We start from the raw sequence: 10592 nt of genomic DNA, 5'->3' as shown, positions 1-10592 counted from the left end.
TCATGGCATGCTAGAAGGGGATGGAGACCTAGAAATCGTTCAGACCCTCACTAGTTAAAGTGTGGTCCATGCACCAGCGGCATCAGCATCACCTGGGAACTTGTTAGAAATGCAGCATCTCAGCCTCCACCCCAGACCTCCTGACCAGAATCCGCATTTTAACACAGTATGCAGGTGATGTGGATGCATGTTCAAGTTTGGGAAGCACTGGTTGGATCAAAGGTTATCACCCCACACGTCCTTTGGAATCATGTGGGGAACTTTAAAGAATGCCAGGACCTAAGTTAGAATTCTTGGCAGTAAGGCTGAGCTTCTGTGTGCTTTTTAAAGCTTCCCAGAAGGGACCAGCACACAGTCAGGGTTGAGAACCTCTGACCCAGTCCAACCTCACTGCCTCATTTTCTCTTGTATTTCTCATACAGCCACTGAGACAAGTGATGTCACCTGCCAATACTGTAGATTGAATAACCAGGGAAGGCTGAGGAATGCAAGTGAATGTAAAAACCACCTGGAGGGAAGCATTGCAGCAAGAAAGGAACAGCAAGTGCAGAGGCCTGAGGCAGAACCAGCAGGGAAAATGCTTTGAGGTGAGGCAGGTAAGGAGCTAGAGCCTTGCCCTGTGAGGCCAGCTAGGGGTCTGGCTTTCTTTCCAGGTACAATGGGAGGCCACTGGAAAGTTTCAAGGAGCATGGATGATGGGATTCGGGTTTTTAAAAAGTGCTGTAGGTGTTCAATTAAAACAAAACAAAACAACAAAAACAATGATTATAAAGGGCAGGAATGGAAGCATTTTGGAAGCTATTGCATTTCACCCAGTGAAAGATAATTATGGCTTGGACAGAGTGAGCAAAGGTAGAGATTAACAGAAATGGGCATATTTGGGCTCTGTTTTCAAGGTAGAGTTAACAGGAGTTGCTAAAAAGTTGGATGGGTGGGAGAGGGGTGATGATTATAGGAATAAGGAAAAGAGAGAATCAAGGATGATCACTCCTAGGCTCTCATCCTGAGTAAATGGGTAAGAAGTTCCATGTATTGGGGCAGAGACTAGTGAAGGAGCCAGCATAGGGCAGAAATCTAAAGAGACACATGGCTGAAGACATCAACCAGACAGTTGTTTGTATGAGCTTGGAGCTCTGAGGAAAGGCCAGGATGGAAATACCAAAATGTGTGCACCATCACTATATGTATGGTGTTTAAGCTGTGGGGTGGAAGTGAGAAGACCCCGGGGTTTGGGCAATGGAGGGAGGTGCATACAGACAGAAAAGAGGGTGGGACTCAGGCCTATCTCCTGGGACTGCCAACCTTTTAGAGGTCACATGAGGAGCCAGAGCCTGGAAATGAGGGTGGATAGAGGAAGTGGCCATCAAGATGAGGGGAACTCCTAGACAGTACGGCATCACAGAACCCCAGGAAAAAAATCTGGCTCAAGTAGAACAGAGGAGTTAGCCACTGAGAAGACAATCGAGGTCATGGCAAGATGTCAAGAGCAGTCTCATGGAGTGGAGAAGACAGAAGCCCAGAGGAGAGCAGGTGAGGGAGAGAACAGGGCATGGGTGAGGTAGAGGAGGCAGGAGCTATAGCTATAGAGCTATAGACAAGTTGCTATAGACAAGGCTTTTAAGAAGTTCCGCAGAGAAGACGTAGAGAAATGAAGGAGTTGCCGCAGGAGAATAGTGGGATCAATGAAAGATTTTTATTTTGTGTTTTAAAAATTGGAGCCACTAGAGCATGGCACTGTGCCAATGGGAAGGATCCAAAAGAGAGAGCGAAATGGATGATGTGGAGAAGGAGGCAATCACAGCGGGGGCAAAGTAATCAGAAAGACAAATTTCCAGGGCAGATTACTTACTTATGCAGTAGAGATGGTCAGGAAGCAGCCATTATTGAAATAGAGAGAGGTGGGAAAAAAATTGTGCCAACAAGCAAGGGTTGAAGCAAATTATGTTTAGAAGGCCCTGGTGAGGGCGTCTGTGCATATCCAGCCCTGAACAGGAGAAAGGCACTGGCTGCAGCTCAGTCTAGAACATCCCAGGCGTCTGAGAGGTTTACACCTTAGCAAGCTGTGGTGTTTTTCTAGGTTCCATGAAAACCTGGAAGAAATATTCCTGAGGACCATCCAACACCATTTCCCTGAGAGACAAGCTGTAAGTACTGTCCTAGTTACAGATCCGAGTCCCTGGTACATTGATATCAAGTAAGGGTGCATGCAGCTCAGAAGGCAGTTTCCATTACACTGGACAAGAGTGTGGCTGCCTGAGTCCTAGAACTGCAGTGGCTTCTGCTGACAATGTGAGGAGTAGCTGCCCTGTCCAGAGTGTGGCCCCGCACGCTGCCCCCTCCCCTGGAGGGACTGAAGAGAACAGCTTGGAGCATGCCCTTCCCTTTCCCTTATCTCGCCCACTATGCTAATGCTGCTCATCCCTCAAGATCCGAGTTATTCCTCCTCAATTCAATACACACCAATCAACTGCCCTGTGCTTGGTCCTGTACTTTATATCCTTGATATGGTTTAATTTTCAAAACAAAACACCTTGAGGTGGGTATTATCACTCCCATTAACAAACAAGAAGGTGGGGGCTCAGAGAGGCTAAGTAACTTGCCCAAAGTCACACAGCTTGTAAGCAGTGAAAATGGGATTTACACTCAGGAATGTAGCCCTTCCAACAGCCCTGCTGCCTGCAAAAGTGACTCAGATATGGACTTTACAGTCTAGCAGAAGTCTGAAAGCATCAAACAAAGAGGCAACTTACAGTAGCATGAAATATGCAACCACAACTACATCAACTATGTTTGCAAAGCAAGTTAAGACAAGGACGTACAAATTGCTATGGAGTTCAAAAGAGGATTGGAAAAGGCTTCCGGGAGAAAGCAGCACGTGCATTGGGCCTTGGGTGTTGGGTAGGTTTTTGCAAGGCTGAGGTAGTTAGGAGGATGTGCCAAGAGATCAGCCTCTCCTGGATCAAGACCAATCCACTCAATGCCTAAGTCCAGCCTTGTCCACCTCCCATCCACTTCTCAGGGCTATTCTTCTCTCACACTTCCTTTGTCCCCGCGTTCCTGACACCCACACAAGGTCAGACACATAGAAGGTGCCGAGTGAATATCAAAGTTCAGCAGTGCCTTGTCTGGTCCCTAATTCTAATCTATCCTTTAACCCATCCTCATACTAGCTAAATTTCAGGACGAACCGTGTCCAAAATAAAAACTACTTCTTCTAGAGAATTTGCCTTGCCCATAGTTCCTGGAACACCCCATGCAAACCCCCCACTAATTCACACACCCACAAACTTGTAATGCAGGCCACAGCTGATAAGACCTTACCCAGGCCAGTGGTTCATTGGCTGAGCAGCCACCAGTCAGATTCTCTTGAGAGAGTCAAAGACAGTCAGTGGTGTGCACCAGAGTCACACAGCCCTGGAAAGTCAGCACACTAGCAAAGGAAAAGACTTGATAGCAAGAGGCCCCTAGGGGTGGAGGGAGCAGCCACTGCCGCCCACCCTGCCAGGTCCTAATCCCTCCCCAGGGAGCCCAGAAACACTCCATTTCCTGCTTTGAGGCATCTTGGAGACAGCCCACTGTGCCTTCACAATTAATTCTTCTTATCACTTTTTTTTTCAATTTTAGACCATATTTATTCACTCCCACCACCAAAATTGAAGAAAGTAACACACAAAGTTTCTCCCTCCTTCTAATTTTGCTTAATTTTATGATTATTGCTGTCAAGATGTATAACTTTTTTTTTTTTTTTGAGATGGTGTCTCTCTCTGTTGCCCAGGCTGGGGTGCAGTGGTGCCATCTTAGCTCACTGCAACCTCCGCCTCCCGGGTTTAAGCGATTCTCCTGCCTCAGCCTCTGAGTAGCTGGAATTACAGGCACCTGCCACCATGCCCGGCTAATTTTTGTATTTTTAGTAAATACAGGGTTTCACCATGTTGGCCAGGGTGATCTTGAACTCCTGACCTCAAGCAATCCACCCGCCTCAGCCTCCCAAACTGCTGAGATTACAGGCGTGAACCACTGCACCCAGCCAAGATGTATAACTTTTAAAAAAACATTTTATTAGTAAATTTTCAAAAGGAAGGAGAATAATATAACGAATTCAATGTGTTATCACCAACTTCAACCATTATCAACTCTTGGCCAGCTGTGCTGCATCTATACCCTCACCTACATCCACGTGTGGATTTCTTTGAATCAAATCCCAGGCATCATATCATTTCATCTGTATATGTTTCAGTATAGAATATCTAAAGATTAGGACTTTGAAACATACTCACAATACTGTTTTTATATCTATAAAAATTATAAATTTTAATATAATCAAATATCCAGTCAGAGGTCACATTTCTCTGGTTGATATACAGTCTGTTTGAACTGGGATACATATATAAGATCCTTACATTGCTACTGATAAAATGCTTATGTCTCTTTTAATCTACAGATTCTCCCTCCATCTCTTCTCCTTTCTTGAAGTTATTTATTGAAAAACCCAGGGTTCCTATAGCAGAGTTTCCTATAGTCTCATTGCAACCCCAAAATATCATTTTATCAGATTCAGATTTGATTTTTCTTTTTGTAAGACTGCTTCAAACCAACCAGGGAACTGTTGGGGAGAAAAAAAAAGGAAGACTGCTTCATAGGTGATGGTAGTGATGTGTATGTCTATAACACAAAGGACAATGCCTGTTGCTCTCTTCCTCTAACTCTGTCTCTTTGTCTCTTTTAGTGATATTATCGGCCATTGATGGCTCATATTCACCTGTGAGGAATTACAGAATGATCTTTCAAATCATTCCTTCTTTATGAACTGGAAAACTTCTATAGTGACAAACTTCCTCTTTTCAACTATTTGTTTACCCTAAGGTACATTTTACAAGGGAAAGATAACATAAATGCCTGATTATTTTCCTTTATCAGTTTTCAAAACAATGAGGTAGTTTTTTAGCATCCTCCAAAAATAAAACCAATGAAGTAACATTTTAAAAATATATCAGGCAGGCCAGGTATGGTGGCTCATGCCTGTAATCCCAGCACTTTGGGAGGCCAAGGCGGGCAGATCATCTGAGGTCAGGAGTTCGAGACCAGCCTGGCCAAAATGGTGAAACCTCGTCTCCACTAAAAATACAAAAGTTAGCCAGGTGTGGTGGTGCATGCCTATAGTCCCAGCTACTTGGGAGGCTGAGGCAGGAGAATCGTTTGAACCTGGGAGACAGAGGTTGCAGTGAGCCGAGATCACACCACTGCACTCCAGCCTGGATGACAGAGCAAGACCCTGTCTCAAAAACTAAAAATCATTATGTCTCTTAAAAAAAAGAATATCATTATGAATTCATGGATTTTAACTTTTTTATGTATTTCAATTCATTGCTATTATTATCCTTGTTGATACTCATATCATTCCATCTTGGCCTGACAAATGCATATTCAGCTTGGTTCCTGAGTGCTTTTGACATGACCACAAATAGCCTCTGATGTTCCAGGCTCATCTTGTTCTTTTCCTGCACTCAACATGTAATCAACGATGTCTTCAAGGAACCTTGATTTCTTTAGTGTGAAACAATGATTCAAGACCACAGTCTAGGCAGTAGGAGCCCCCGTTATTCAAACTTGAGCCAGTTTGAATGGATTTTCCACCCTGGAGCTGAATAGATGTTGACTAGAATTCTCAATATTTCCACCAAAATAAGTTATGAAAGCAGCAAATCTGGTCACACAAATCTAATTTAAAATCTTCCCTTTTTTAGACAAGAGTGCCAAGATAATTCAATGGAGAAAGAATAATTGTTTCAACAAATGGGACAACTGGATATTCACATGCAAAAGAATGAAGTTGGATCCCTGCCTCATGCATGTGTGTGTGTGTATATATATATATATATATATATATATATATATATATATATATATATATAAATTTACATGACAGACAGACACTGTCCTTTGTGTTATAGATGTACCCATCACCACCATCAACTATGAAGCCATCAGGGTTTTTTCCCCAGTAGTTCCCTGGTTGGTTTGAAGCAGTCTTGTAAAAAGGAAAATCAAATCTGAATCTGAGCAGATTATATTCTTGGGCTGCAATGAGACTGTAGGAAACTCTGCTATGGGGAACCTGGGTTCTTCAATAAATAATTTCAAGAAAGCAAAAGAGATAGAAGGAGAATCTATAGATTAAAAGAGACATAAGCATTTCATCAGAGGCAATGTAAGAATGTTTCTATTATATATTACATATTATATATTCATTCATTTATCCAACACACATATATACATACTGCTTCCCTACACTATGCCAGGTACTGTTCCATACACAAAGGATCCAGCAAAATGTACAAAAACTCTAGCCCTTGGCTGGGCATGGTGGCTCATACCTGTAATCACAGCATTCTGGCAGGCCAAGGCTGGCAGGTCACTTGAAGCCAGGAGTTTGAGACCAGACTGGCCAACATGGTGAAACCCAGTCTCAACTAAAACTACAAAAAAAAATTAGCCAAGCGTGGTGGTGCAAGCCTGTAGTCCCAGCTACTCAGGAGGCTGAGGCACAAGAATTGCTTGAACCCGGGAGGTGGAGGTTGCAATGAGCTGAGATTTCACCACTGCAACTCCAGCCTGGGTGACAGAGTGAGACCCTGTCTTCAAAACAAAATAAAACAAACAAGCAAAAAACCTCTAGCCTTTGTGTTGCTTACATTCTCATGGAGAGAAGAAGGCAATAAACAAAATATATGCAAAGATTTTATACAGTATAATACACTGAAGATAGTCAATGCTATGGAGAAAAATAAAGCAGGTAGAAGGGATGGTCAGTAGGGGAGTAGGGGAGAGGAGGGATCGCAGTTATAAACAGAGTGATATTTGAGCAAATGCTTGACGGAGGTGAGGGAATGAAACATGCAGCTAATTGGAGGAAAAACATTCTAGGCAGGGGAAATAACAAGTCCAAAGGCCCTGAGGTGTGCATGTCTCGTGTGTTCAAGGAATATCCAGGGAGCGGAGTCCGGGGAAGGAAAGTAGGAGCTGAGGTGAGAAAGTGCGAGGAGAGAAAAACTTTGCTATTTTATTGGAGCAGAGCACAGCGGCGTGTTTACGTCTAAAAAGAGTAGAAATTATTCTGGATGGTGACTCCACAAGGGGAACATATGCAGCTTGCCTGGTTTCAAGATAAGGGCCATAATCAGTGGCACACAGGAGCCGGCACATACCAACTTGCAACAGTCAAATGTTTAGGAATCTTGAGAGCCAGTTGATAAACACAGCTATTATTAAAAATTAAATTCTGGATTTATAATTAAATAAGTTATATTTAACAGTATTATATTTAACAGTATATATTTAACAGTAGCAGTATTTAGTACTTAGAAAGTGGCAAAAGCAACAAATTGGGGCTTGATTTATTAGTTGTTGTCTAGACTTAAGAAAATGATGAAGAAAATGTTAATAATAGAGCTTTAACTTAGAATTATGTCATACTTGGAACCATTACATTGCAAATAGAAAAAAAAGTTGAAGAAATATTTTTCTAGCAGTCAAAAACTATTGCCCAAATCAATAAAGAAGTCACTCACATCATTGATGACACTGATGAACCAGTGAAATTTTGACAAACATCTGAAAGTTAAGGCTTCTTCATTTTAATCTTACTGGTACCAACCAGCATTTATGTCATAATTGCTTGTTTGTCAATATCAACCACAGGTTGGCATACAATATATGCCAAGGGTTCAGCAAAATACAAGGTTCAGATACAACGGTTCAGCAAAAAGCAATGAAAACATTCTGAGGGAATCAATAAGCTATATGGAATTTACAGTTTAGAATACTGTATAATTTCTTATTATTTGTACATTGGGTGCTACAATTCCTTTATATCAGTAAGATTTATCTGACACTTGCGTGTGTTAAAAAAAAATTTAATTTCTGGAGCACCTGTTGTTAAACATTTACCAGCACACCTCTGGCTACAATCTGATCAAATCCAATTTTACATATCTTAGAGCCCAGACAGATAGAGGAGAGAGAGGCCTCTCAAGGCAACGAAGCAATTAAAAGGAATGGAGTTACTTCAAAATCATTCTGCTCTAGAATTTGGAGTTGGCCACGCTGGAGACCAAGAATTCCTTTGTGTTTATATTTATGATACCTTCTATTTACAGTAGGTGATTCTAGCTCTCCATTTATGGTAGTGATACAGTTTCCTTTTCAAGTAAACTTGTTTAAAATACCAAAAAAGACAATTTCGAGAAAAATGTTAAGTAAATGATAAACAGGAAATACACAGAAGTGACAAAAATTCAAATGATGACCTGCAGTATCTCCACTGGGAAACACTAGCTCAATGATTAAGAACTCAGGCTGGCTAGGCACGGTGGCTCACGCCTGTAATCCCAACACTTTGGGAGGCAGAGGTGGGCAGATCACTTGAGGTCAGGAGTTTGAGACCAGCCTGACCAACATGGCAAAACCCCGTCTCTACTAAAAATACAAAAATTAGCTGGGCGTGGTGGCGGGCACCTGTAATCCCAGCTACCCAGGACGCTGAGGCAGGAGAATTGCTTGAACCCAGGAGGCGGAGGTTGCAGTGAGCCGAGAACATGCCACTGTACTCCAGCCTGGGTGACAGAGCAAGACTTCCCCTCAAAAAATAAAAGAACTCAGGCTTTCAAGCCATATCTGGGCTCAAATTCAGACACTCCTAATTACCGCTACCTTTGTGAATTCATTGGCCTCAGCGTCCTTGTCCATAAAACAGGCACGCTGCCAACTCCACAGGGTTGCAATGAGTTGTGAGATCCAGGGAAGCCCAGGGCCTGGCATAAATGGGAGCTGACAAAAGAGGGGCTCCAGGGAGAAGCCTCATCTGGGGCCTGGCCTCCTCAGCCCAAAACAGGCAATGCCTTCAACTTTCTCTCTGACGTGTATAAAATGTGAATGTTCACAAGCACACACACGCAACAGCAGCACACACTGTTCCCTGACTCAGCGTTCTCCCCTAAGGCCCTAAGTGCTTCCTTCTCCTATCTGCTGGAGTAGCAGGTTCTTAGGGGTTCCTTAAACCTCAACAGAGCCCTCAGTGACAAGTCCCTGGTTCTGCTGGACACTCTGGTTATAAAGAGGAAAAGACTTCTGCCCTGCCCCAGAGAGCTTTTCCCAGCTAGTGCGGGAGACTGGTAAACAGAGTAGAGCTGGTAAACAGAGTACCTGATGATGACCACGGGAATGGCGTGGTCCCCTAGGTCTCCCTGCAGAGCTCCCGTTGCCCTTCTCTGTTAGTCTTTTTTTTTTTTGGGGGGGGGGGTGGTGAAGCCTTGCTCTTGTCGCCCACGCTGGAGTGCAGTGGCATTAGCTCACTGCAACCTCCGCCTCCTGGGTTCAAGTGATTCTCCTGCCTCAGCTTCCCTAGTAGCTGGGATTACAGGTGCCTGCGGCAACGCCTGGCTAATTTTTGTATTTTTAGTACAGACGGGGTCTCACCATGTTGGCCAGGCTGGTCTTGAACTCCTGACCTCATGTGATCCACCCACCTCGGCCTCCAAAAGAGCTGGAATTACGGGCATGAGCCACCGTGCCCAGCCTCTGTAAGGCTCTTTTGTTTGCAAGGAATGGCGACTCGGTCAAGGCCTCAAGTGAAAGGCCTCTATTGTAATAACAATACTGCAGCCAACATTGGCGATATTTGTGCTGGAGAGGCTGCAGTGGCTCCTAGATCCCTGCTCCATGCCTCACCAACTGCTCTGGGCCTGGCAGGCTGACCACTGCGTTTTGTAACCACCTAACAGCCTCATCCTTTGGCCTCCAATCGGATTGGCCTTTGGGTATCATGGGCAGGAGATCAGAGTTAGGGAGAAGTCTTAAGAGTATGTATGCTTTCCACTCCTGCCCTGTAGGGCCAGGTTGGCCCAGCTGCACTCTTGTCCAGACCCCCACAGTTCCTGCCCTGTCACCCCGTTTTGAGGCTGCTGGGTGTCTGATAACTACTTCCTCCCTTCGCCTCATCAGGCCTAGGAGTACTAAAGACTTCTCAGCCAGTTATAGCCCATGGTGTTCCATCATCCTTTGTCCCTTCATCTGACCTATACTTTTGTAAATAGTCTCTCAGCCTCTCCTCAGTTACCCAATTTGGGTGTCCTGCCCAGACCCAGACCGCTACCTGCTTACAGAGTACTTCATATGCACCAGCAGGCCCTTCTCCACATCTTAAGCCCATTAACTCATTCAAGCATCAAAACAACCCTATGAAGCAGACACCAGTAACAGCCCAGTTTACAAGTGAGGAACCTGAGACACAGAGTGCTCAGTTACTTACTCAAGTTTACATGGTGGGAAGTAGCATGGCCAGGCAGTGTCTCTGCTGACGCTACTCCGTGTTAGGATATGTACAGGAATAGGAAAGTGCGTGTCTATTTTCACTTCCTGGAGCGCAGGACCAGCCACACCAGCAGGTTTCTGGCACTCTGGAGTGTAGTTCAGAAATGGAAATCTCACCAGGCCCCACTGGGGTCTGAAGCCTCACTATCTCCTAGCCGCTGGTGTTGGCACATCGGTGTTACTCAGCCACATTCAGTCTGCTTCTCCTGCTGCCAGCACCCTGC

At 44.3% G+C, this 10592-nt stretch overlaps 1 long non-coding RNA gene across 1 annotated transcript; it reads left to right on the top strand.

Moving 5' to 3' along the window:
* The first annotated feature begins 469 nt into the window (after positions 1-469).
* LOC134809616 (uncharacterized) lies at positions 470-4811 on the top strand. The gene is made up of 3 exons (XR_010155844.1): positions 470-596; positions 2078-2144; positions 4727-4811. It is a non-coding gene; the product is annotated as an uncharacterized LOC134809616 (long non-coding RNA).
* Positions 4812-10592: the final 5781 nt, after the last annotated feature.

This window comes from Pan troglodytes, chromosome 2 (assembly GCF_028858775.2).
Source record: "Pan troglodytes isolate AG18354 chromosome 2, NHGRI_mPanTro3-v2.0_pri, whole genome shotgun sequence".
In the NCBI taxonomy this organism is placed as follows: Eukaryota; Metazoa; Chordata; class Mammalia; order Primates; family Hominidae; genus Pan; species Pan troglodytes.
The sequence above is the reverse complement of the archived record's forward strand: the minus strand, read 5'-3'. Positions and strand labels throughout refer to the sequence as shown.